Consider the following 24,076-nt stretch of genomic DNA (forward strand, 5'->3'; position numbering starts at 1 on the left):
TACAGACAAAGCATACCGTTCAGAGAGTACATAAGGGGAGAAGGAAAGGAGAGGGTGCAGAATGTAGTGTTACAGTCATAGCTAGGGTGTAGAGAAAGATCAACTTAATATAAGCTAGGTCCATGCAAAACTCTGACAGCAGCAGGGAAGAAGCTGTTCTTGAGTCATAGAATAATAGAATCCTACATTGCAGAAGAAGGCCATTTGGCCCATTGAGTCTGCACCAACCATAATCCCTCCCAGGCCCTATCCCCGTAACTCCACTTATTTTCACTGCTAACCCTCCTGACACTGAGGGGCAATTTACCACCTAACCCGCACATCTTTGGAGCATGGGAGGAAACCAGAGCACCCGGAGGAAACCCATGCACAAAATCAGGGAGAATGTCCACGTGGAGTTTGCACAATCACCCAAGACTGGAATTGAACCTGGATCTCTGGTGCTGTGAGGTTGCAATGATAGCCACTGTGCCATCGTGCTGCTCTTTCTGGAGTTGATTGGTGCGTGACCTCAGACTTTAGTATCTTACGTTGATAAATTGGTTTCTGGCAGAGAATGCATTGGATCAGGTCAAAGCTCAGGTGCAATCTCTCTGACTGAGGAAATCGCGATGTTTCAGGTGATGCTTGCTGTTGGAACATGGACAACTGAACCTCAGCACAGGAGATGGTGGGACACAGATCTTCACCAACACAAACCAACAAAACCTGATTGGTCAAAAACGAACTGCTCCAACTTTCTGCGTCAAATTCCATTTAAATTATTCAATTAGTGAGATAATGATTGTCTTGGAATGATTTGCTCTTGACCCATTTCTGCTTTAGATGCAACATTGGATCAGTTTAACTTTGTAAAGTTAGTGCAGCAGTTGGGTTTCTCTTCATTTTGCTTCACTGTCTAAATTTCCTCGAACAGAAATTGAGCTCTCTGGGGATTTGATCACAGAGTGACATTATCCATCTAAACTCAGAGCTTTCCTCTGAAATTGGGAAGGCAAAGGGGTGAGGCTTGACAGGGCAGATATGAACAAGATGTGGAGGGAGGTCAAATCTAGAGATCATAAATAAATACAGTCAGTAATAAATCCAGCTAGACATTCAGGGGAAACTTCTTTTCTTGGAGGGCTGAAGGGCCTGTTCCTGTGCTGTACTTTCTTTGAGAGGGGTGAGAATGCGGACACATTTGCACCCACAGGGAGTAGTTAAGATGAATAGTTTTGATAGATTTAAGGGGAAGCTGGATAAAGGCATGAGGGAGAAAGAGATGGAAGGTGATGCTGATTGGATGAGAAAAAGAGGGGGTGGGAGGAGCCTCTTGTGGAGTAGGTATACCAGCACGGACCAGTTGGGCTGAATGGCCTGTTTCTCGTGCTGTAAATACTACACACATCCAACTCCATGCATGGAAACACTGCCACACTTTCGACTCAGCAATATTATTATTTTTCTCTAGGTAGTGGTTCTTTGTGTTGACCTTACTGTGTGAGGTTTCTCAGCTGTACAGCGCGTGTCACAGAGCCTAATCTTCCAGGCACTCTGGGAGGTAATAGCTGTCTGTCTGATCAGTCAATATGGTGACAATTGTAGAATTTCTCAGCTAATCCTGAAGTAACAGGTGGCTTTCTGATCCAAGGTAGAATCTCCCTTATCGACATACTGCTCATTCCACATAAGAGCAGGAATGGGCAGTGCAATCCGTCCAGCCAGCTCCACCACTTAACACGATCAATTTCCCACCCTGGAGATTTTCACAGTAACTTCACTGCAGTGTTAATGTAAGCCTCCTTGTGACACTAACAAATAAACTTTAAACACCCTCACATCCCTTGTGTCCCATGGTGCGCAAAAATCTCCTCCTCCTTTCAGATACCAAGAACTGAGAGGACATTGGTGACCATGGACTTCCATTGGATTAGAACATAGAACATAGAACATTACAGCGCGGAACAGGCCCTTCGGCCCACAATGTTGCGCCGACCAGTCTTATTTTTAAAAAAAAATTGACCCACTAATCTAAACCAATCCCTTTTCGTCCATAAACCTATCCACCAATCTCTTAAACGCCCCCAAACTAGGCGCATTTACAACTGCAGCAGGCAGGGCATTCCAGTCCCTCACCACCCTCTGGGTAAAGAACCTGCCCCTGACATCCGTCCTATAACTACCCCCCCTTAATTTAAAGCCATGCCCCCTCGTGCTAGATTTCTCCATCCGAGGAAACAGGCTATCACCATCCACCCTATCTAAACCTCTAATCATCTTATATGTTTCTATAAGATCCCCTCTTAGCCGCCTTCTTTCCAGTGAAAACAACCCCAAATCCCTCAGTCTCTCCTCATAGGACCTCCCCTGCATACCAGGCAACATCCTGGTAAACCTCCTCTGCACCCTCTCCAAAGCCTCCACATCCTTCCTGTAATGTGGGGACCAGAACTGCACACAGTACTCCAAGTGCGGCCGCACCAGAGTTGTGTACAGTTGCAACATGACGCTGCGGCTCCTAAATTCAATCCCCCTACCAATAAACGCCAAGACACCGTACGCCTTCTTAACAACCTTATCTACTTGATTCCCAACTTTCAGGGATCTATGTACACATACACCTAGATCCCTCTGCTCCTCCACTCTATTCAAAGTCCTCCCGTTAGCCCTATACTCAACACATCTGTTATTCCTACCGAAATGGATTACCTCACACTTTTCCGCATTAAACTCCATCCGCCACCTCGCGGCCCAGCTCTGCAACCTGTCTAAGTCACCCTGCAAACTATGACACCCTTCCTCACAATCTACCACACCACCGACTTTGGTGTCATCAGCAAACTTACTAATCCACCCAACTATACCCTCATCCAGATCATTAATAAAGATTACAAACAGCAGTGGCCCCAAAACAGATCCCTGAGGCACACCACTCGTAACCGAACTCCATGATGAATAATTACCATCAACCACCACCCTCTGTCTCCTATCTGCTAACCAATTCCTGATCCAAGTACCTAAATTACCACCAATCCCATACATCTGCATTTTCTGCAGAAGCATACCATGGTGAACCTTATCAAACGCCTTACTAAAATCCATATATACCACATCTACTGCCTTACCCCTATCCACCTCTTTGGTCACCTTCTCAAAGAACTCAATAAGGTTAGTAAGGCACGACCTTCCCGCTACAAAACCATGCTGACTATCTCTAATCAATTCATTACTCTCCAAATAACTATAAATCCTATCCCTAATAATTCTTTCTAAAACCTTGCCCACTACAGAAGTAAGACTCACTGGTCTATAATTCCCAGGGAAGTCTCTGCTCCCCTTCTTAAACAATGGGACAACATTCGCTGTCCTCCAATCTTCCGGTACTATACCAGAGACCAACGACGACCTGAAGATCAGAGCCAGTGGCTCTGCAATCACCTCTCTTGCCTCCCGTAGAATCCTAGGGTAAATCCCGTCTGGACCAGGGGACTTATCTATTTTCAACCCATCTAGAATATCCAACACATCCTCTGTATCAACTACAATACTTTCTATTTTACACCCCTTCACCCCAGTGACCTCCTCAGCTACATTCATATCGTCCTGCGTGAACACCGAAGAGAAATAATGGTTCAATGCCTCTCCAATCTCTTCCGGTTCCACACACAACTTCCCCCTACTGTCTGTAACTGGCCCTAATCTTGCCCTGACCAACCTTCTGTTCTTGACATACCTATAGAACGCCTTAGGATTCTCCTTAATCCTATCAGCCAAAGTCATCTCATGCCCTCTTCTAGCCCTTCTTAACTCCCTCTTCGACTCCCTCCTAGCCAATCTAAAGCTTTCTACTGCACTACCCATGATTACATTGGTCCATGATTACGCTTGGCAAAGTCCGGCAGTGGTTTGCCGTGGCCTTCAGCGATATGGCTAACCACCTGCCGTTGGGAATACCGGAACGGTTGACAAGCTGCTATTCAATCTGTTTGGCCGCATCTTCCATGGCCATAAAGTCCTGAAGTGAGACTTGAACCCAAAGCTTCCGGCCAGAGGTAAGGGTATAGAAACATAGAAGCAGGAGGAGGCCATTCGGCCTTCGAGACTGCTCCGCTATTCATCTTGATCACGGCCGATCATCGAATTCAATATCCTGATCCTCCCTTCTCCCCCATATCCCTCGATCCCTTTAGCCCAAAGAGCTAAATCCAATTTCTTCTTGAATTCACACAACGTTTTGGCCTCAACTACATTCTGCGGTATTGAATTCCACACATTCACCACCCTCTGGGTGAAGAAACTTCTCACCTCAGCTCTGAAAGGTTTACCCCTTATCCTTAAACTATGACCCCTAGTTCTGGACTCCCCCACCATTGGGAGCATTCTTGAATCTGCCCTGTTTAACCCTGTTAGAATTTTATAAGTTTCTGTGAAATCCCCTTTCACTCTTCTAAACTCCAGTGAATACAATCCTAACCAATTTAGCCTCTCCTCATATGACAGACCTGCCATCCCAGGAATCAGCCTGGTAAACCTTCGCAGTACACCCTCTACAGCAAGGACATTCTTCCTCTGATAAGGACACCAAAACCACACACAATACTCCAGGTGTGGCCTCACCAATGCTCCCACAGCACCATAAAACCTCCCTTTGCCCAAAATCCTACTCAGATGAATACACAAAACAACTGAGAATTCACAGCTGTGTGGGATAGAGAATTCAAAAATCCACAACCCTCTGAGTGAAGAAATGTTCCTGTTTCCTAAGTGGTCGATGCCTTTACCCTCAGACTTGGTCTTTGGTTCTCGATTTCCCAGTCAGGAGAAAACAGCTTCTGAGTGTCTAACCTGTCCAAAACCCTGGAAGAAATTGACACATTTCAATGAAATCACTGATGAAATGTGTAGGTCTACAAATTCAAGCTATCATTGTGTTAATTGTCATTTAATGACTAGTGTCTGGGCTTCACATCATTGCAGACATCACTGTCATTTTATTGAGTATATTTTATCTTTTTTTTTAAGACTTGGCAGCCTGTTTATCTATTTTCAGCTGGCTTCATTCTATGAGTGAAGGTTGGTGGTACATTTCAAGGCCAACGTTCAAGCAAACAGTTTTTGATAAAGTGAAAAGTATCAGAAACAGGCTCTGTTTTTTGTTGATGATTTCAATCCATCACCTTGTACAGTAACAACATTTTGTTGTCATAGTAAGAGTTTGCATTTCTGTAGCGCCTTTCAGAACATCAGGAAGTTTCACACTTCCCACGCACTGTTGTCACGTTGAAAGGCAGTTAGTAAACTCCCACAATCGGCATTGTGAAAATGAGCAGATAATTTGTCCAGTGATGATCACTGAAGGAGAGACTGAGGCACTGGGATGAATTTCTATGCTCCTTTCAAACCAGGCTGGGCACAAACGTTAAGTGTCTTGTCTTTTACAACAGAAAACCTGTGTCTTTTAAATTCAATAGAGAATTTTTTTTACATGTTTAGTGATGAGTGTTGAAAGCAGCATTTGAACATCTGATCACATCTTCAAAACAACATTACTTCTGCTAATTACCAGCGAGTATTCCCCATCTCCAACCAAAAGAGAAAATGCTGGAAAATCTCAGCAGGTCTGGCAGCGGAGTGGGAGAGAGGTAAAATTGAGAAAATTCTAACAGGGTTATTTATACAGGATAGAATCAGAAAGAATGTTCCCAATGGTGGGAGATTCCAGAACTAGGGGTCATGGTTTGTGGACAAGGGGTAAACCACTCATCTCCCACCTTCGCTGACATTTTCATCTGTCACAGCTTACACTCTGATTTCAGTTTCTCTGCCGTTTGGCCATTCACACCTTCTACTCTCTCTATGGACTCCCATTAGCAGCCTTTCCCCTTGTTTCTGTGGCTATGAGTCACCTTTCATTCCCTCATCCTACAGTATAAATATCTCCCCTTTTCTCTGTGTTTTAGCTTTGACAAAAGGTCATTTGGACTCGAAACGTCAGCTCCTTTCTCTCCTCAGAGATGCTGCCGGACCTGTTGAGATTTTCCAGCACTTGTCCTTTTGGTTTCAGATTCCAGCCTCCGCAGTAATTTGCTTTATTGCTCATCCCTAACTGTGCCTTGAGAAGCTGGAGGTGGGCTGCCTTCTTGAACCGCTGCAGTCCATGTGGTGTAGGTACACCCACAGTGCTGTTAGGGAAGGAATTCCAGGATTTTCATCTAGTGACAGTGAAGGAACGGCGATATATTTCCAAGTCAGGATGTTGAGAGAATTGGAAGGACTTCCAGGTGGTGGTGTTCCTATGTGTCTGCTGTTCTTGTCCTTCCAGGTGGTAGAGGACAGTCCACCTTGTAGATAGTTCTCACTAGGTTCACTGTGCGACAGTGATGGAGGGAATGAATACTGGATGGAGTGCCAATTCAGTTGGCCGCTTTGTTTTGATTTGATTTATCACTGTCACATGTATTAACATACATTGAAAGATATTGTTTCTTGGGGCTTGCTATACAGACAAAGCATACCATTTATAGAGAAGGAAACAAGAGAATGCAGAATGTAGTGTAACAGTCCTAGCTAGGGTGTAGAGAAAGATCAACTTAATGCGAGGTAGATCCATTCAAAAGTCTGACGGCAGTAGGGAAGAAGCTGTTCTTGAGTCAGTTGGTACGTGACCTCAGACTTTTGTATAATTTTCCCAACGTCAGAAGGTGGAAAAGAGAAAGTCTGGGGTGCGCAGGGTCCTTAATTATGCCGGCTGCTTTGCCGAGGCAGCAGGAAATGTAAACAGAGTCAATGGATCGGAGGCAGGTTTTCATGATGGATTGGGCTTTATTCATTTGTAGTTCCTTGTGGTCTTGGTCAGAGCAGGAACCCATACCAAGCTGTGATACAACCAGAAAGAATGCTTTCTATGGGGCATCTGTAAAAGTTGGTGAATGTCATACCTGACATGCCAAATTTCCTTAGTCTTCTGAGAAAGGAGAGGCGTTGATGGGCTTTCTTAACTATAGTGTTGGCATGGGGGGGAACCAGGACAGGTTGTTGGTGATCTGGACACCCAAAAGCTTGTCCTGGGTGGTGTTGAGCTTCTTAGGTGCTGTTGGAACTTTGCTCATCTGGACAAGTGCAGTGTGTTCTTTCAGACTCTGGACTTGTGCCTTGTAAATGCTGTTGATGCTGGGAGCAGCCCTGATGCATGTGGACCAGGTCTCCTTATCTGGCTGGAAATGGTTAAAGTGGGGCTGCTGGATGAGGTGTGGGCTTTTTTTTCCACTTCGTACATGAACATTTTTGGATTGAGCCTTTGGAAAGGACCAGTTCCTCCTTCGTATTGGAAAACCCAGTTTCTTTTTACTTCCCAGGGATGGTCTTTCCGCATGTTCTTCAGCGAATCAGGCTGGTGGGACAGATGGTTCGGGGGGGGTTGGGGGGTGGTCACTAATACAGTTCAAGACATCAACCCTCACCCACCCCATCCATGACCTCAGTAACTTCAGCAGGGTCAAATCCTTGCCCTTGTGGATTTTCTGGATCATTGCATCACTCCAGAGAAGTCTAATTTTGAGGAATGTGGAAGAAAAGCTTAAATAGTTAATGATCTTATATCACCGCATGCCTGTTGGTCCAGATCACTCGGGAACGAGGTTGTAAGGAGTACAATGAAGCAACATTTTATGAACTGTAGTTTCTTGGCAACAGGGGAAAGATTCTGTGACATCCACATTACAGCGAGCTTCCATCAGTCAGGATGGACACAAGGGCTGATTCATTTGTTACGGGCTGTTACCTTGTGCCAGGAAATATGGTAATTCCATTTCCCGTTTGGATACACTGTTGCTTTGCTGGCGAGGTGATTTATCGCTGCATTTCCTGGGATGATTGAATTGTCCTGTGAGTGGACCATATTTCCCAGAAGTTAGAATCCCTTTGAAAAACACAAAAAACCTGAAGCAGCTTGACAGGACCAATGCTGAGAGGCTGCTCTCTCTGACTGGGGAATCTAGAAAACTGAGTCAGTCTCAGGTTCAGATCATCTCGGACTGAGATGAGGAGAAATCTCTTCACGCAAAGGAATGTGAATCTTTGCAATCCTCCATTTCAGAGGGCTGTGAATGCTAGGTCATTGAATATAATGAGTAATAAAGTAGAAATGGTCGAGAACTTCAAGTCTCAAGGTGTCCTGATCACCAACAACCTGTCCTGGTCCCTCCACGCTGACACTATAGTTAAGAAAGCCCCACCAATGCCTAATTTCTCTGGAAGCTAAGGAAATTCGGCATGTCTGCTACAATTCTCACCAACTTTTACAGATGCACCACAGAAAGCATCCTTTTTGGATGTATCACAGCTTGGTATATCTCTTGCTCTGCCCTAGACCGCGAGAAATTACAAAGGGTCACGAATGTAGCCCAGTCCATCACGCAAACCAGGCTCTTAACTATTGATTCTGTCTACACTTGCTACTGTTTCAGAAAAGCAACCAGCATAATCACGGACCCCACGCACCCCGGACATTCTCTCTTCCAACTTCTTCAGTAACAAAAAAGATACAAAAGTCTGAGGTCACTTACCAACCAACTCAAGAACAGCTTCTTCCCTGCTGCCGTCAGACTTTTGAATAGACTTACCTTATATTAACCTGATCTTTCTCTACACCCTAGCTGTGACTGTAATACTACATTCTGCACTCTCTCCTTTCCTTTTCCTCATGTACTCTATGAACCATATGTTTTGTCTGTACAGTATGCAGGAAACAATACTTCTCACTGTATCCCAACACATGTGACAATAATAAATCAAATCATATCAAATAATCCAGCTAAGGACGTGGAGCTTTGGAGAGAGTACAGAAAAGATTTACCAGGATGTTGCCTGGTATGGAGGGTCTTAGCTATGAGGAGAGATTGGGTAAACTGGGGTTGTTCTCCCTGGAAAGACAGAGGATGAGGGGAGACCTAATAGAGGTGTACAAAATTATGAGGGGTATGGATAGGGTGAACAGTGGGAAGCTTTTTCCCAGGTCGGAGGTGACAAACACAAGGGGTCACAAGTTCAAGGTGAGGGGGGCGGGTCAAGGTTCAACACAGATGTCAGAGGGACATATTTTACACAGAGGGTGGCAGGGGCCTGGAATGCACTGCCAAGTAGGGTGGTTGAGGTGGACACGCTGGGATTGTTTAAGACTTATCCAGATAGCCACATGAACAGACTGGGAATAGAGGGATACAAATGAATGGTCTAGTTGGACTCATGAGTGGCGCAGGCTTGGAGTGGCGAAGGGCCTGTTCCTGTGCTGTATTGTTCTTTGTTTTGTTTAACTCCAGCACTATGCCACTATCCAAGACGTCTTCAGAAAATGCTGGAAAATCTCAGCAGGTCTGACAGCATCCGTGGAGAGAGAATAGAGCCAACTTTTCAATCCTGGATGACTGTTTGTCACTGAAAAATCTCACCCGCAGCTTCTGTCTCCGCGGAAGCTGCCAAAACTGCCGCATATTTCCATCATTTCCTGTTTTTATTTTGAATTTCCAGCGTCCGCAGTGTTTTGATTTTAATTTTCTTTTTCGGTTTGTGTGGAACTCCTGGAGTCTGTGAACCTGCGTCTGAAAGCTCACAGCATTGGGAGGCAAACTGTCATAGATTGAGCTTGTGAGACAAATGCTTTGCGGACGCTGGTGGAAGGAGAATCAAACCTGACATAAATGGGGGTAAGTGGGTGAAAGACGTGGAAAAGGGGTGAATGGGAAACACTCATAATCTGCACAATGGATGAAACGAACCATTATCTAAGAGTTTACTCAGTTACAACTTGCAGCGCCAGTCTTAATGTTGACGGAATCCAATCAAACTCTTGAAAGATGAACTCCTTCGACCCAGAAGTGATTACTGCATTAGATTTGATTGCAGCTGCCCTCTGCTACCACTTCTCAGCCTCTTCTCCCACTTTGGAGAATCTCAGTTTCACTTGTTGCTGCGTTTTGATAAAGGACTAAATGTCCCTCTGCCTCCTCCACTGTACGTTGAGTGAACCAACAAAGGACATCTTTGTATTATTGACCATTAGACCTCTCAGAGTTTCATTATCAACACTTCAAACCAGCCGAGATTTAGTTTATCACAAATATCCAGCCTGCTGGATTGATACACTGTGTGAGCAGAGGGACTGAGGAGATGTAAGCAATGCCCCATCAGAGTGACAGATTTACAGAGGTTCAGAGTGAGAAGCAGTGCTGGACAGGGGGATAGTTCTGATTCACACAAACAGGACAGAGTGCACACAGGGCCAAGACTAAGGAAGTAGCAGATCCATCGGGCAACAAAGAGAGACTTGCATTTCTATACAGCCTTTCATGATGACTGCCAAAACACTTAAAGATAAACAAAGTCCTTTTGAAGTGTAGGTACTGTTGTAATGTGGGAAACACAACAGCCGATTTGCGCAGAGTAAGATCCCACAACCAGCAATATAGGGGCCGATTCTCTCAAAAAAAATCTAAGTGTCGAATTTGCATAAATCTCGCTGCATTTTCAGTGGGAGTTTACAAATAAATCTCCCACGCTGTGCACTGCAGAGCGCGCTAGCATAAATCACACTGAAAATCAGTGGGCTGGGCCTATTCTCGCTGGAGAGGCCGGCAGCATAGCTCTGAGCGGGCTACTGCACACGCACCCATCTGTCAGCACTGAGATCAGCACATGCTCAGTGGTCCCTGTCTGCCAGCCCCCAGCTCTCTAGCCAGCCCCTGTGGGGCGGGGGGGAGGGGAGTTGGGGGGGGGGATGTCGGGACTACCGATGGGCGGGGTTGGGATGGGAAATAGAGGCAGGCCAGGAACGGGGCTGACCCGGGCATGTGCGGTGGTGGGGGGGCCAGCATCAGGGCTGTGGGGGGAGTTGGAGGCCTGGCTATGTGAGGGTAATGGGGTTGGCCAGCGATCGAGCTGGCCAGCAGCCTGGAGGCTGGCAGACAGGGACCACCGCGCATGCGCTGGTTCGGGGTCGGGCCACCAGCTCCCCGCAAGTGGGGAGCTACAGCAACCCCCCACTGGATTGAAACACTTCTGATGAGCTAATGGGCCTGGAGACTTCAGACCTGGGCTCACTAACGATATTTAAATTATATTAAATTACCATTAACATTAATCATGCGGCTGATAGCAGTGGAAATCCGGCGCGGGGACACACATGGAGGTCCAGGCACCCAGCAGGAAATCCGTGAATCAGCCGCCACTAGATTCTCCTGGCGGGATGGGAGAATCACACCCATAATGTCCACACTGTCTGCTACTTGTGAGATTGATTGAGGAATAAACATTATCCAGGACACTGGGGAACTCTCCCGCTCCTCTTCCAGATACTGGCCTGGGATCTTTTCACTTCAGGTGGCAGACAGAACCTCAGCCCAATAAATGATCCAAAACACACAGCACCATCAACAGTGCAGCACTCCTTCAGTATTGCATAGTGTGAATTCAAGAAGAAATTAGAAATAGCTCTTGGAGCTAAAGGGATCGAGGGATATGAGGAGGATGGGGGGGAGTCAGGATACTGAATTCGATGATCAGCCATGATCATAATGAATATGGAGCAGGCTCGAAGGGCTGAATGGCCTCTTCCTGCTTCTGGTTTCTATGAATTGTTACCTTGATTATTGTTCCCGAGTCCTGCAGTGGACTATGAACCGATCGATGATGCAACGCCATTCTCCGAGCTACAGCTGAGACACGAGATGCCAGAAAAGGGGGAAACCTCAGATACACGTGGCAGGGAAACAGAGAAAGAGGGAAAGAAACAGCTGAGAGTCAGGGAACGCAAGGCAAAAGGAAAGCTCACGGAATGAGAACAGCAAAAAAACCATCGAGAAAGAAAAAGCATAGTAAGAGAGGAGAGAATAAAACTCAGATAGTAAAATAAAGTGCGGATGCAGGGACAGGGAATGAGAAACTGGGGGTGAAGAGAAATAGAGAAAGCTCACATAGTGATCCAGAGAACTGGAAATGAAGGAAAGAGAGAGAGAGAGAGGATGCCATTTAGAATGAAGATGGTAGCTATTGGCTAGGATTCTTTGACCCCACCCTGGCTGGGATTCTCCCACCTCGCCCCGTGGCTGGGATTCTCCGACCTTGCCCCGTGGCTGGGATTCTCCAATCTTGTCCCCGGCTGGGATTCTCCCAGATCGCCCCCAGCTGGGATTCTTTGACCTTGTCCACGGCTGGGATTTTCCGACCTTGCCCATGGCTGGGATTGTTCGACCTCACCCGTAGCTGGGGTTCTCCTATCTTGTTGTGGCTGGGATTCTCCAACCTTGTCCCCAGCTGGGATTCTCTGACCTCATCTGGGGCTGGGATTTTCCAACCTCGCCCAGGGCTGGAATTCCCTGACCTCAGCTAGGATTCTCAGAGCTCGCTCCAGGCTGGAATTCTCCAACCTCACCGGGGCTAGGTTTCTCTGACCTCACCGGGGCTAGGTTTCTCTGACCTCACCGGGGCTAGGTTTCTCTGACCTCACCGGGGCTAGGTTTCTCTGACCTCACCGGGGATAGGTTTCTCTGACCTCACCGGGGCTAGGTTTCTCTGACCTCACCGGGGATAGGTTTCTCTGACCTCACCGGGGCTAGGTTTCTCTGACCTCACCGGGGCTAGGTTTCTCTGACCTCACCGGGGATAGGTTTCTCTGACCTCACCGGGGATAGGTTTCTCTGACCTCACCGGGGATAGGTTTCTCTGGTCCGGTTGCAGTGAATGGAGCTTTGGCTGAGTGCCAAATTCTCCCTTCTCGCTGTTGCGATGGCTGGGGGAACAGATCGAGGGATCTGGCCCCTTCGCACTACCGTATGGTTCATTATCACATTTTGTTCGTTAGTGTGATGACATTTTACCCTGAAGCAGTACAACAAAGACAATTTGTACTTTCTCCAAAAGGTCAGTAGAATCTGTAATTGCTTCGAAGAAGATTTGAACAGGACTTTAAGGACTTTGAATCAATTGAAAAGGGATGGATTGCAATTTTCTTGGATTATAAGAAATATTGATCCATGTCACCTGGTGACCCATGACCTGGAAGTAGTACCAGTAGGAAGGAAGTTATGAAAGAAACCTTGTGGCCAGATGCAAAGGAGAGCTGGAGACACAACGGAGAGCGATAAGATGAGGAGCTGGAGGCCAAAGGAAATTAGCACACAGATGCAGACACAGAAAGAAAGCTGACAGAGATAGAACAAGGAACACAGAAACTGAGTGAGTAGAAGAATCCAATCAATCTCAGGAAGAGGTCAGTTATAGAGTCACAGAGGTTTACAGCATGGAAACAGGCCCTTTGGCCCAACTTGTCCATGCCGCCCTTTTTATTTAAACCCCAAAGCTAGTCCCAATTGCTTGCATTTAGTTCATATCCGTCTGTACCCACCTTAACCGTGTACCGATCTAAGAAGGATCCTTAAGGGTCGTTTATGAGCTGGCTAAAAAGGAGTAAAATCGGGGGTGGCATGGTGGCACTGCTGCCTCACAGGGACCCAGGCTTGATTCCAGCCCTGGGTCACTGTGTGGCGTCTGCACATTCTTCCCATGTCTGTGTGGGTTTCCTCCAGCTGCACCAGGTTCCTCCCACACTCTTTACTCCTGCATCTACTTCCCATCCCAACCCTGCCCATCGGTGGTCCCGAAACCCCCCCAACTCCCCTCCCCCCCGCCCCACAGGGGCTGGCTAGAGAGCTGGGGGCTGGCAGACAGGGACCACTGAGCATGTGCCGATCTCAGTGCTGACAGATGGGTGGGTGTGCAGTGGCACACAGAGTGTGGTTACAACTTTTCAATAAATACGTGGGGTTATGGGAATAGGGTCTGCATGGGGTTGTGGTCAGTGCAGACTCGCTGGGGTGAATGGCCTCCATCTGTACTGTAGAGATTCTGTGATTCTATGAATAGCTGGAAGACACTGAAGAGCCGGTCACTTTTTTCAGATGTGGCCAAACTGGGGTGTTCCTCATTGGTCAGCAGGAAGGGAACTCTGGAAAGCTACACCGTGAGAGCTGTCGTGATCCGAGGGAAAGGGGGTTTATAAAAGTGTGCCTTGCTGATCACAATCTTGGTCCGTGTAACTCAGAGATAAAAGCTGTTGTTGGATTGGATTCGTAACCCACCCTGTGAGCAACACTTTAAATTCTCAGCCTTGCTTTAAATCTCCCCACGGCCCCACCTCTTCCCTGGCACTGTAATTGCCTCCAGCTCTAACAGTAGCCAGCCCCACCTCCCCCTCCCCAGGGATCCCTCCACCCCTCTGGTTCTGCTCCCTTGAGAATCCTTGATTTCAGTCACTCCATCATTGGCAGCCGTGCCTTCAGCTGGCTGGGCCCCGAGTTCCAGAATTTTCTTCCTAAGCCTCCCCCACCTCACTACCTTTACAAACTGTCTCTTTTGGCCATGGAATCGCACAGTACAGGAAGAGACCATTTGTCCCACTGTGTTGATGCTGCTTTCCTGAAGGAGCTATCCAGACAATCACACGGCTCCCTCTTCCTTTACCAAAGCCCTGCAAATTTCTCCTTTCAAACTCTATATCTAATGAAACTTAAACCTGGTAAATCCTGTTGTGATGTGGGTATGCCGGCGTTGGACTGGCGTAAACACAGTAAAAAGTCTGACAACACCAGGTTTTAGTCCAACCTATTTATTTGATAATATACTCGCAAGCTTTCGGGTTAGCCCCTTCGTCAGGTGACGAAGGGGCTAACCTGAAAGCTTGCGAGTATATTATCAAATAAATAGGTTGGACTAAAACATAAGAACATAAGAACATAAGAAATAGGAGCAGGAGTAGGCCATCTGGCCCTTCGAGCCTGCCCCGCCATTCAATAAGATCATGGCTGATCTGTCGTGGCTCAGTTCCACTTTCCCGCCCTCTCCCCATAACCCTTAATCCCCTCTCTTATCAAAAACCCATCAACCCGCTTCTTAAAAATATTTAGCGAGGCAGCCTCCACCACTTCAACGGGCAGAGAATTCCAGAGATTCACCACCCTTTGAGTGAAGAAGTTCCTCCTCAACTCCGTTCTGAACTGCCTCCCCTTTATCTTGAGGCTGTGCCCCCTAGTCCTACTGTCTTTTTTGAGCGGGAAGAGTCTTTCCACCTCTATCCTATCCATCCCATTCATCATCTTATACGTCTCAATGAGATCTCCCCTCATTCTTCTAAACTCTAACGAGTACAAGCCTAGTTTATTCAGCCTCTCCTCATAGCTCAACCCCCTCAACTCCGGTATCAGCCTAGTAAACCTCCTCTGCACTCCCTCCAAGGCCAAAATATCCTTGCGCAGGTGCGGCGCCCAAAACTGCACACAGTACTCCAGCTGCGGCCTCACCAATGCCCTATACAGCTGCAGCAAGACCTCCCTACTTTTATATTCAATCCCCCTCGCTATGAAGGCCAGCATCCCATTCGCCTTCCTGACCACCTGCTGCACCTGCAGGCTGGACTCATGCACAAGGACCCCGAGGTCCCTCTGCACTGTCGCCTGCTGCAGTTTTTCGCCACGTAAGTAATAGTCCTTCCTACCATTCTTCCTACCGAAGTGGACCACCTCACACTTGCCAACATTAAATTCCATTTGCCATTTCCTGGCCCATTCGCCCAGCCTATCTAGATCCTTCTGCAGACTCTCCACACCCTCCGCACAATTTGCCTTTCCCCCAATCTTGGTGTCATCAGCAAATTTCAACACCCTACACTCGGTTCCCTCCTCCAGATCATCTATATAAATGGTAAATAGCTGAGGCCCCAGCACCGACCCCTGGGGCACTCCACTAGTCACCAACCGCCAATCCGAATAGCACCCATTGACCCCCACTCTCTGCCTCCTATTTGACAACCAATCCTCTATCCACGCTAACACCCTACCCCCAACTCCATGTCCTCTGACCTTCTGCAGTAACCTCTTGTGAGGTACCTTATCAAACGCCTTCTGAAAATCCAGAAAGACCACATCCACCGGCTCTCCTCTATCCACCGCCCTAGACACATCCAACCTGGTGTTGTCAGACTTAATCCTGTTGTACCACAGCTTCTCCTCAATAACTACTCCTCCCTCAGGCACCAGGCAACACAGATCTTAATTAGGTCCATTCACCTCACACTGGGTGGATCCCACGGCCTACCCCACCCCTCAATTTTAATATTATGTCCTCTTGTTCTGACTCCCTCACCAGGGGATATGGGTTGGGTGATAGGATAAATAGGGCAAATGGATCATAGAATCATTGAATCCCAAGAGCACAGAAGGAGGCCATTCGGCCTATCGAGTCTGTACTAACCACAATCCCACCCAGGCCCTATTCCCATAATCCCACACATTCACTCTGCTAATCCCCCTGACACTAGGGTCAATTTAGCATAGCCAATCAACCGAACCCGCACATTTTTGGACTCTGTCCATGGGGCAGAGAAACCATCAGCTCCTTTAATCGCCTGAATACATCACCTGCCTTTAACCTGTACAAGCCTGGACTCTGTGCTGTCTCCTCATAACTTAACCCTATAATTCCCAGTATCGTGCCGGTGAGACCCCCAGCATGTTGTTCACTTGGCTCAGAACCCGAGCCTAACCTTTTCTTTCAAACGCTGAGTGACTGTGGGTGCTTTTCAGTGTTTGATTTGATGTGTTTGGCATTTCCACTTCTTCCTGTCCCTGGGTTTTTGCAAAGCCTCAGGATTTTGGCGATCCAGGCGCACTGGAGACAGGACACAGGCGTTCAACATTGACTAAAAATGCGTTGTTCACCGTCACCCTGACAGGAATGAGGTCCTGTTATAGAAGTCCTCACTATCGAGAAGGGACTGAGATGAGAGGGCAGATTATTGCTAATTATTTTTATAATTGGATCTCGCAGATTTTCTGAAAGCAATGTGATCAGGGGAAAAAAAAACCCCCACCACAGTGAGAGTGTCCTGATTTCTGTAACTTCACCCGCCACCATTGGGAAGCAGCAGCGGAAATTCTCTACGTTAAAGGGACACTTCTTCAGAAGAACCTTTCCCATTTTGAATAAAAACAAGCCCTGCTTTGTTTCTTTTCCATCACAGTGTCACACACATGTAATAGAAACATAGAGATCCCCTCTCACGCTTCTAAACTCCAGTGAACACAATCCTCTCTCTCTTAGTCTGTCCTCATATAGCTGACCTACCATCCCAGGAATCAGTCTGGTGTCATAGAATAGAATAGAAGTATTATAGAATCCCTACAGTGCAGAAGGAGGCCATTTGGCCCATCGAGGCTGTACTGACAACAATCCCATCCAGGCCCTATCCCCGTAATCCCATGTATTTACCCTACTGATCCCTCTGACACTAAGTGGCAATAGAGTATGGCCAATCAACTTGACACACACATCTTTTGGACAATGGGAGGAAAGTGGAGCACCTGGAGGAAACCCACGCACACATGGGGACAATGTGCAACATCCGCACAAACAGTGATCCAAGTCGGGAATTGAACCATGGTTCTTGAAACTGCATAACAGCAGTGCTGACCACTGTGCCACCGTGCCCCCCACAAAACCGTCACTGCATAGTAATTGGACCCAATTTACAACAGCTTGATTTTACACAGCGCTTTTTAGTGCTGTGGAATATCCCAGGTGCTTCACGGGAGCGTCATCAGACTGAATCTGTCACCGAGACGCAAATGAAGATTTTGGGACAGGTAATTGAAAGCTTGGCCACAGGGGTTGGTTTTAAGGAGCAACTTAAAAGAGGAGAGGGAGAGATGGAGAGGTTTCTGGAGGGAATTCCAGAGCTTAAGACTTGAGCTTAGTTTAGGATGACTGCAAATGGCACAGCGACAAAAATATGTATTGAAAAGGTGTTAGCCCTGCTGCCTCACAGCGCCAGGGACATGGGTTTGATTCCCGACTTGGGTCACTGTCTATGTGGAGTTTGCATGTTCTCCCCGTGTCTGCGTGGGTTTCCTCCGGGTGCTCCGGTTTCCTCCCACAGTCCAAATATCTATGGTTTGGTGGATTGGCCGTGCTAAATTGCCCCTTAGTGTACTGGAACAGGCGTCAGAGTGTGCTGACTGGGGGACTTTCACAGTAAACCTACCTGTGACAGTAAACACTTGGTAATATACAAGGAGGAGCACTGAGATGTCAGGTGGTTGTAAAAGAGGTTGCAGGGATAGGGAACAGCAAGGTCCTGGAGGGATTTGAGCATCTAGTGAATATTCATTGGTATCTCCTGGCCTGACTCCTGACAATTTTCTCTCATGTCTGGGAGAGACATGCCAGTCGGATGGATGGTGACTCTAGATGCTGAGGGAGATGGAGCTGTCTTTATGCTGCAACCAGTGTGTATGGGTCTAGATGCCTGTACCTTCACATGTCTAAGAGACTGTGTGTGTAGATACCATGAGCTCCCCAAGGAAGGTGTTGCTTTTTCTGTGAGGTTTTAAGCCTCGTTATCCTAGATATTTTCAGCTCTTTCATTAGTTTACTCTCCTGGGTAATTCCCAATTCCCCAAACTTTAGTAAGTTTGTCTGTCCTTGCCGTGTGCTCTAGATAAACTATTGGTGCCGTGCCCAGGCAGCGCACAATGAGTTCGGCTTTTTTAGCTACTGAATTAATTCATGCCTCTGTAAGATTTAAACTTACACGTTCGAAAGCAATTTGAAAATATGAAGTGTTCGTTCCACTAATAATGAACCAACAAGTGACATAATATAGGATCACTAAAGTCTGATTGGCCTTAGCTGCCAAGGATGGACCAATCTTCATAAATTCTCTGGTTGGGTTTATGCCAGAGTGATGTTCTGAATACTGTGGTGATCACTGAGGCAGAGGCACCATCTGCTGACAGTGATCCACCAATCTCTGTGATTTGGATCTCCCCGTTCTCTAATCAGGCATCAGATTTCTTTCGTTATTCATTTGTGGGACGTGGGTGTCGCTGGCTGGTCAGCATTTATTGCCCACCCCGAGTTACCCGATGGCAGTTGAGAGTCAGTCACATTGCTGTGGAGTCACATGTAGGCCTGACCGGGTAAGGATGGCAGATTTCCTTCCCTAAAGGACATTAGTGAACCAGATGGGTTTTTCCGACAGTGGTTTCATGGTCATCCATAGATTCTTAATTCCAGATATTTTTTATTGAATTCAAATTCCATTGCCTGCCATGGCGGGATTCGAACCCCGATTGCCAGAACATTAGCTGAGTTTCTGGATTAATAGATTAGCAATAATATCACTAGGCCATTGCCTCCCCAGATCAAGGCATGCAGCCGCAGTGATGTCATCAAGCAGACAGGAACCTATTACATTGAAACATTCTCAAAGACAGCAAACCAGGAAGTTAAAAACACTTAATATACTTCACTCTTAAATTGATGTTTCAGATAGCAAAACAGATAATTGGGATTGAGTTAAGATAGAACCTAAAATAAAGATACATTTAAGTTTAAAAATAGCTTTATGTGTAATTCTTTAATCATTATGGAGGAATTTAACATTCCACAAATATAAAATTAATTTCTCAGGGTCAATGATTTGATTTGATTTGATTTGATTTATTATTGTCACATGTATTGGGATATAATGAAAAGTATTGTTTCCTACGTGCTATACCGACAAAACATACCATTCATAGAGAAGGAAAGGAGAGGTTGCAGAATATAGTGTTACAGTCATAGGGAGGGTGCAGAGAAAGATAACTTAATTTAAGGTAAGTCCATTCAAAAGTCTGATGGCAGCAGGGAAGAAACTGTTCTTGAGTGGCTTGGTACATGACCTCAGACTTTTGTATCTTTTTCTCGAAGAAAGATGATGGAAGAGAGAATGACCAGGGTGTGTGGGGTCCTTGATTATGCTGGCTGCTTTTCCGAGACAGCGGGAAGTGTAGACAGAGTCAATGGATGGGAGGTTGGTTTGAGTGATTGATTGGGCTATGTTCACAACCCTTTGTATTTCTTGCGGTTTTGATCAGAGCAGGAGCCCATACCAAGCTGTGATACAACCAGAAAGAATACTTTCTATGGTGCCTCTGTAAAGGTTGATGAGAGTCGTGGTGGACATGCTGAATTTATTTAGCCTCCTGAGAAAGTAGAGACATTGGTAGACTTTCTTAACTATAGCGCCTGCGTGGAGGGAGCAGGACAGGTTGTTGGTGATCTGGACACCTAATCAGAATGTTTATCAGTAATTATGAAGTTAGAACGTTGGTAAAATTCAGCTGGGTCTCATTCAACAAGATGTAACTTTTTCAAATGTTTTTGCTGTGAGATCTAGACCTAAGTTTTCACTATGATGGATTAAAAACTGCAGTTGCCTTCAGTCAGATGTGATCTTTGAAAGGAAAGAGTGGGATATACATCTTATGCACTTTACACCTATCAGGTGAGGGTGTAAGCTTCAACATTCTGGCAATAGTACTGAAGACTCGTGCTCCAGAACTTGACACCCCCGAGACAAGCTGTTCCAGTACAGTTACAACACTGGCATCCACCCAGCAATGTGCAAAATTGTCCAGGTATGTCCTGTACACAAAAAAGCAGGACAAATCCAACCCAGCCACCTGGGATCCAATTGTTGGATAGAGTAGATTCAGCATGGATTCATTAAGGGGAAATGGTGTCTGACGAATTTATTGGAATTCTATGAGGATGTGTCTCGTGCGGTGGACGGAGGGGAACCGGTGGATGTGGTGTTTCTCGATTTTCAGAAGGCGTTTGATAAGGTGCCGCACAAAAGGTTGTTACAGAAGGTTAGGGGGCATGGAGTTGGGGGTAAGGTGTTAGCGTAGATAGAGGATTGGCTGTCAAATAGGAGGCAGAGAGTAGGTGTCAATGGGTGCTATTCAGATTGGCGGTTGGTGACTAGTGGAGTGCCCCAGGGGTCGGTGCTGGGGCCTCAGCTATTTACCATTTATATAGATGATCTGGAGGAGGGAGCTGAGTGTAGGGTGTCAAAATTTGCTGATGACACAGAGATATGTGGAACAGCAAATTGTGCAGAGGGTGTAGAAAGTCTGCAGAGGGACCTAGATAGCGAGTGGGCAAGGACCTGGCAGATGGAATACAATGTTGGCAAGTGTGAGGTTATCCACTTTGGCAGGAATAATAGTAGGAGGGACTACTACTTAAAGGGTGAAAAGCTGCAGCATGCTACAGTGCAGAGGGACCTCGGGGTCCTTGTGCATGAGTCGCAAAAACCCAGCCTGCAGGTGCAGCAGGTGATCAAGAAGGCGAATGGGATGCTGGCCTTCATAGCGAGGGGGATAGAATATAAAAGTAGGGAGGCCTTGCTGCAACTGTACAGGGCACTGGTGAGGCCGCAGCTGGAGTACTGTGTGCAGTTTTGGTCGCCGCACTTACGCAAGGATATTTTGGCCTTGGAGGGAGTGCAGAGGAGGTTCACTAGGCTGATACCGGAGTTGAGGGGGTTGAATTATGAAGAGAGGCTGAATAGACTGGGCTTGTACTCGTTGGAGTTTAGAAGGATGAGGGGGGATCTTATTGAGATGTATAAGATGATGAAGGGGATGGATAGATTAGAGGTGGAGAAGTTCTTCCCGCTCAGAAAGGACAGCAGGACTAGAGGGCACAGCCTCAAGATAAGCGGGGGGGGGGGGGCGCAATTTAGAACGGAGTTCACTCAAAGGGTGGTGAATCTCTGGAATTCTCTGCCCGTTGAAGTGGTGGAGGCTGCCTCGCTAAATATATTTAAGACGCGGGTAGATAGGTTTTTGGTAGGCAAGGGGATTAAGGGTTATGGGGAGAGGGCGGGAAGGTGGAACTGAGACACGACAGATCAGCCATGATCTTACTGAATGGCGGGGCAGGCTCGAAGGGCTAGATGGCCTACTCCTGCTCCTATTTCTTATGTTCAGCCAATTACCATCCAATCAGTCTACTTTCAATTAGACAGTGCTGTCAAGCGACACTTCCTCAGTAATAACCTGCTCACTGACACTCAGTTTGGGTTTTGGGATGGCGGGATTGATGTGTGAAGAGAGATCAGCTAGGTTAGGATTGTTTCCGCTGGAGTTCAGACCAATGAGGGAGATCTCATCGAGCCTTAGACTATATAGAGTAGATGCAGGGTGGATGTTCCTTACCACAGGAAGTAGTTGATGCCAAAACAGTGAATGTATTCAAGAGGTGGCTGGATATAGCACTTGGGGCGAACGGGATATTGGGAGAAAGCAGGATTAGACGATTGAGTTAGATGATCAGCCATGATCATAATGAAGAGCGGAGCAAACTCACCAAAGTTGCTTCCATAGCACCTTCCAAAACCTGCAGTCTCTGCCACCTGGAAGGACAAGTTCAGCAGATACCTGAGAACACCAGCACCTGGAGGTTCCCCTCCAAGTCACTCACCGCCCTGACTTGGAAACAGATCGGCCGTTCCTTCAGTGTCGCTGGGTCAAAATCCTTGAACTCCTCCCTAACAGCACTATAGGTGTACCTACACCACAATGAGTGCAGCTCACCACCACCTTTTGAAGGGTTATTAGGGAGAGAAAATAAAAGTGCTGGCCTAACCAGTGATGTCCACATCCCATGAGTGAATATACAAGTTCTAAAACACCTTTGGGAGTAATAATGTGCCCTTTTGGAGAGGTTAAGTTCCTTTTGGAGTTGTTAAAAGTAGATATGCGTACACATACAAAAGAAATGTCAAACTGTCATTCCATTCAAATCTCTTGTCTTTGAATTTAAAGAGAGCAGCTTGTTGTTAAAAAAAAGTGTTTGCTATTTCGCTCTGTTTATTGGCTTAAGTCTGAAGGTTTCCATTATAGGATTTCAAAACCTATCATTATCACAGTGGGGTGCCTGTCAGTTAACAATTTGATTGACAGTTCCAACAGTTATGAAGTTTGTGATGTGGGGTTATGAATATAAATGCTTGTTGTTATAAGGGCTTAATTAGTCAAATGTATTTAAAAATATTAAGTGTTTTTTTAACCAATGAGAGTGTTCTTTTTAAATATTAAATCATCAATAGATAAAGTTTTTTTTAAGTTTATTTGTTAGTCACAAGTAGGCTTACATTAACACAGCAATGAATTTGCTGTGAAAATCCCCTAGTCACTACATTCCAGCACCTGTTTGGGTACACTGAGGGAGAATTTAGCACGGCCAATACATCTAACCAGCATGTCTTCGGGACTGTGGGAGGAAACCGGAGCACCCAGAGGAAACCCACACAGACACGTGGAGAACGTGCAAACTCCACACAGGCGGTGACCCGAGGCTGGTATCAAATCCAGGTCTCTGGCACTGTGAGGCAGCAGTGCTAACCACTGTACCACTGTGCTGCCCTACTGGGTACTGGGTACTTTGGCATGGAGGGTGTAAGGACAAAGTGTGGTTGGTGGCAACAGCATGTGTTGGCAAGAGTTGGTACTTGGTTAGTATAAAGGGCCATGGGGAGGCATAGATTGGCATAGGGACTGTATTGGGCCATGGGTATGGTTAGAGGTAAATAGATTGTCATGGGACAAGAAAGGGTATGGGGTGGGTAGACGGGTATAGTTTGGTTTGGAGGGTACAGCGGTTATGTGTGGGGTCATGAGGTGGCATGGGTTGACATAGATGGGGAGTAGGGAGTTTGTATGGGGCGTGAGGAGTAAGGGCTAAAGGGCTGGTTTTTGTTTTACAGCCAGCTCAAAGTGCTGGAGCACAGAATTGGGACCTTTATTTCCAGCTTGCCTTCGCACCCAGCACCTAACTCTTGCTGAGGGAGGTGGGCCAGGCTCTTGTTAATGTCCACCCCCCAGGATGAAATCCTGACTATCCGGGGCACTTTTCCCTGAGTCAGGAAGTGGAGCTGGAAATTTTCTCCAACTTATGAGCAAAAACTCAGATCCAAGAGAGGAAAATTCTGATCAATTCAGTGATTTCTGATTGAATGCTGTGTGGGACTGTCACAATGGTCCATCCTCTGGAGATGGCTGGAATCACTGACAGTAACATCTGAGTTTCCTCATCAAGCTGTCTAAAGGCTGTCCCAGTGCAGTTATGATGGTGAACCCTGACAGTGTCATCAACATTACTGCTGCAAAAATACTGGACACCACAATTTCTTACAGAGGGTGTAGAGGAGGTTTGCATC

This window comes from Carcharhinus amblyrhynchos, chromosome 10, assembly GCF_965287045.1.
Source record: "Carcharhinus amblyrhynchos chromosome 10, sCarAmb.v2.hapA, whole genome shotgun sequence".
Taxonomy (NCBI): Eukaryota; Metazoa; Chordata; class Chondrichthyes; order Carcharhiniformes; family Carcharhinidae; genus Carcharhinus; species Carcharhinus amblyrhynchos.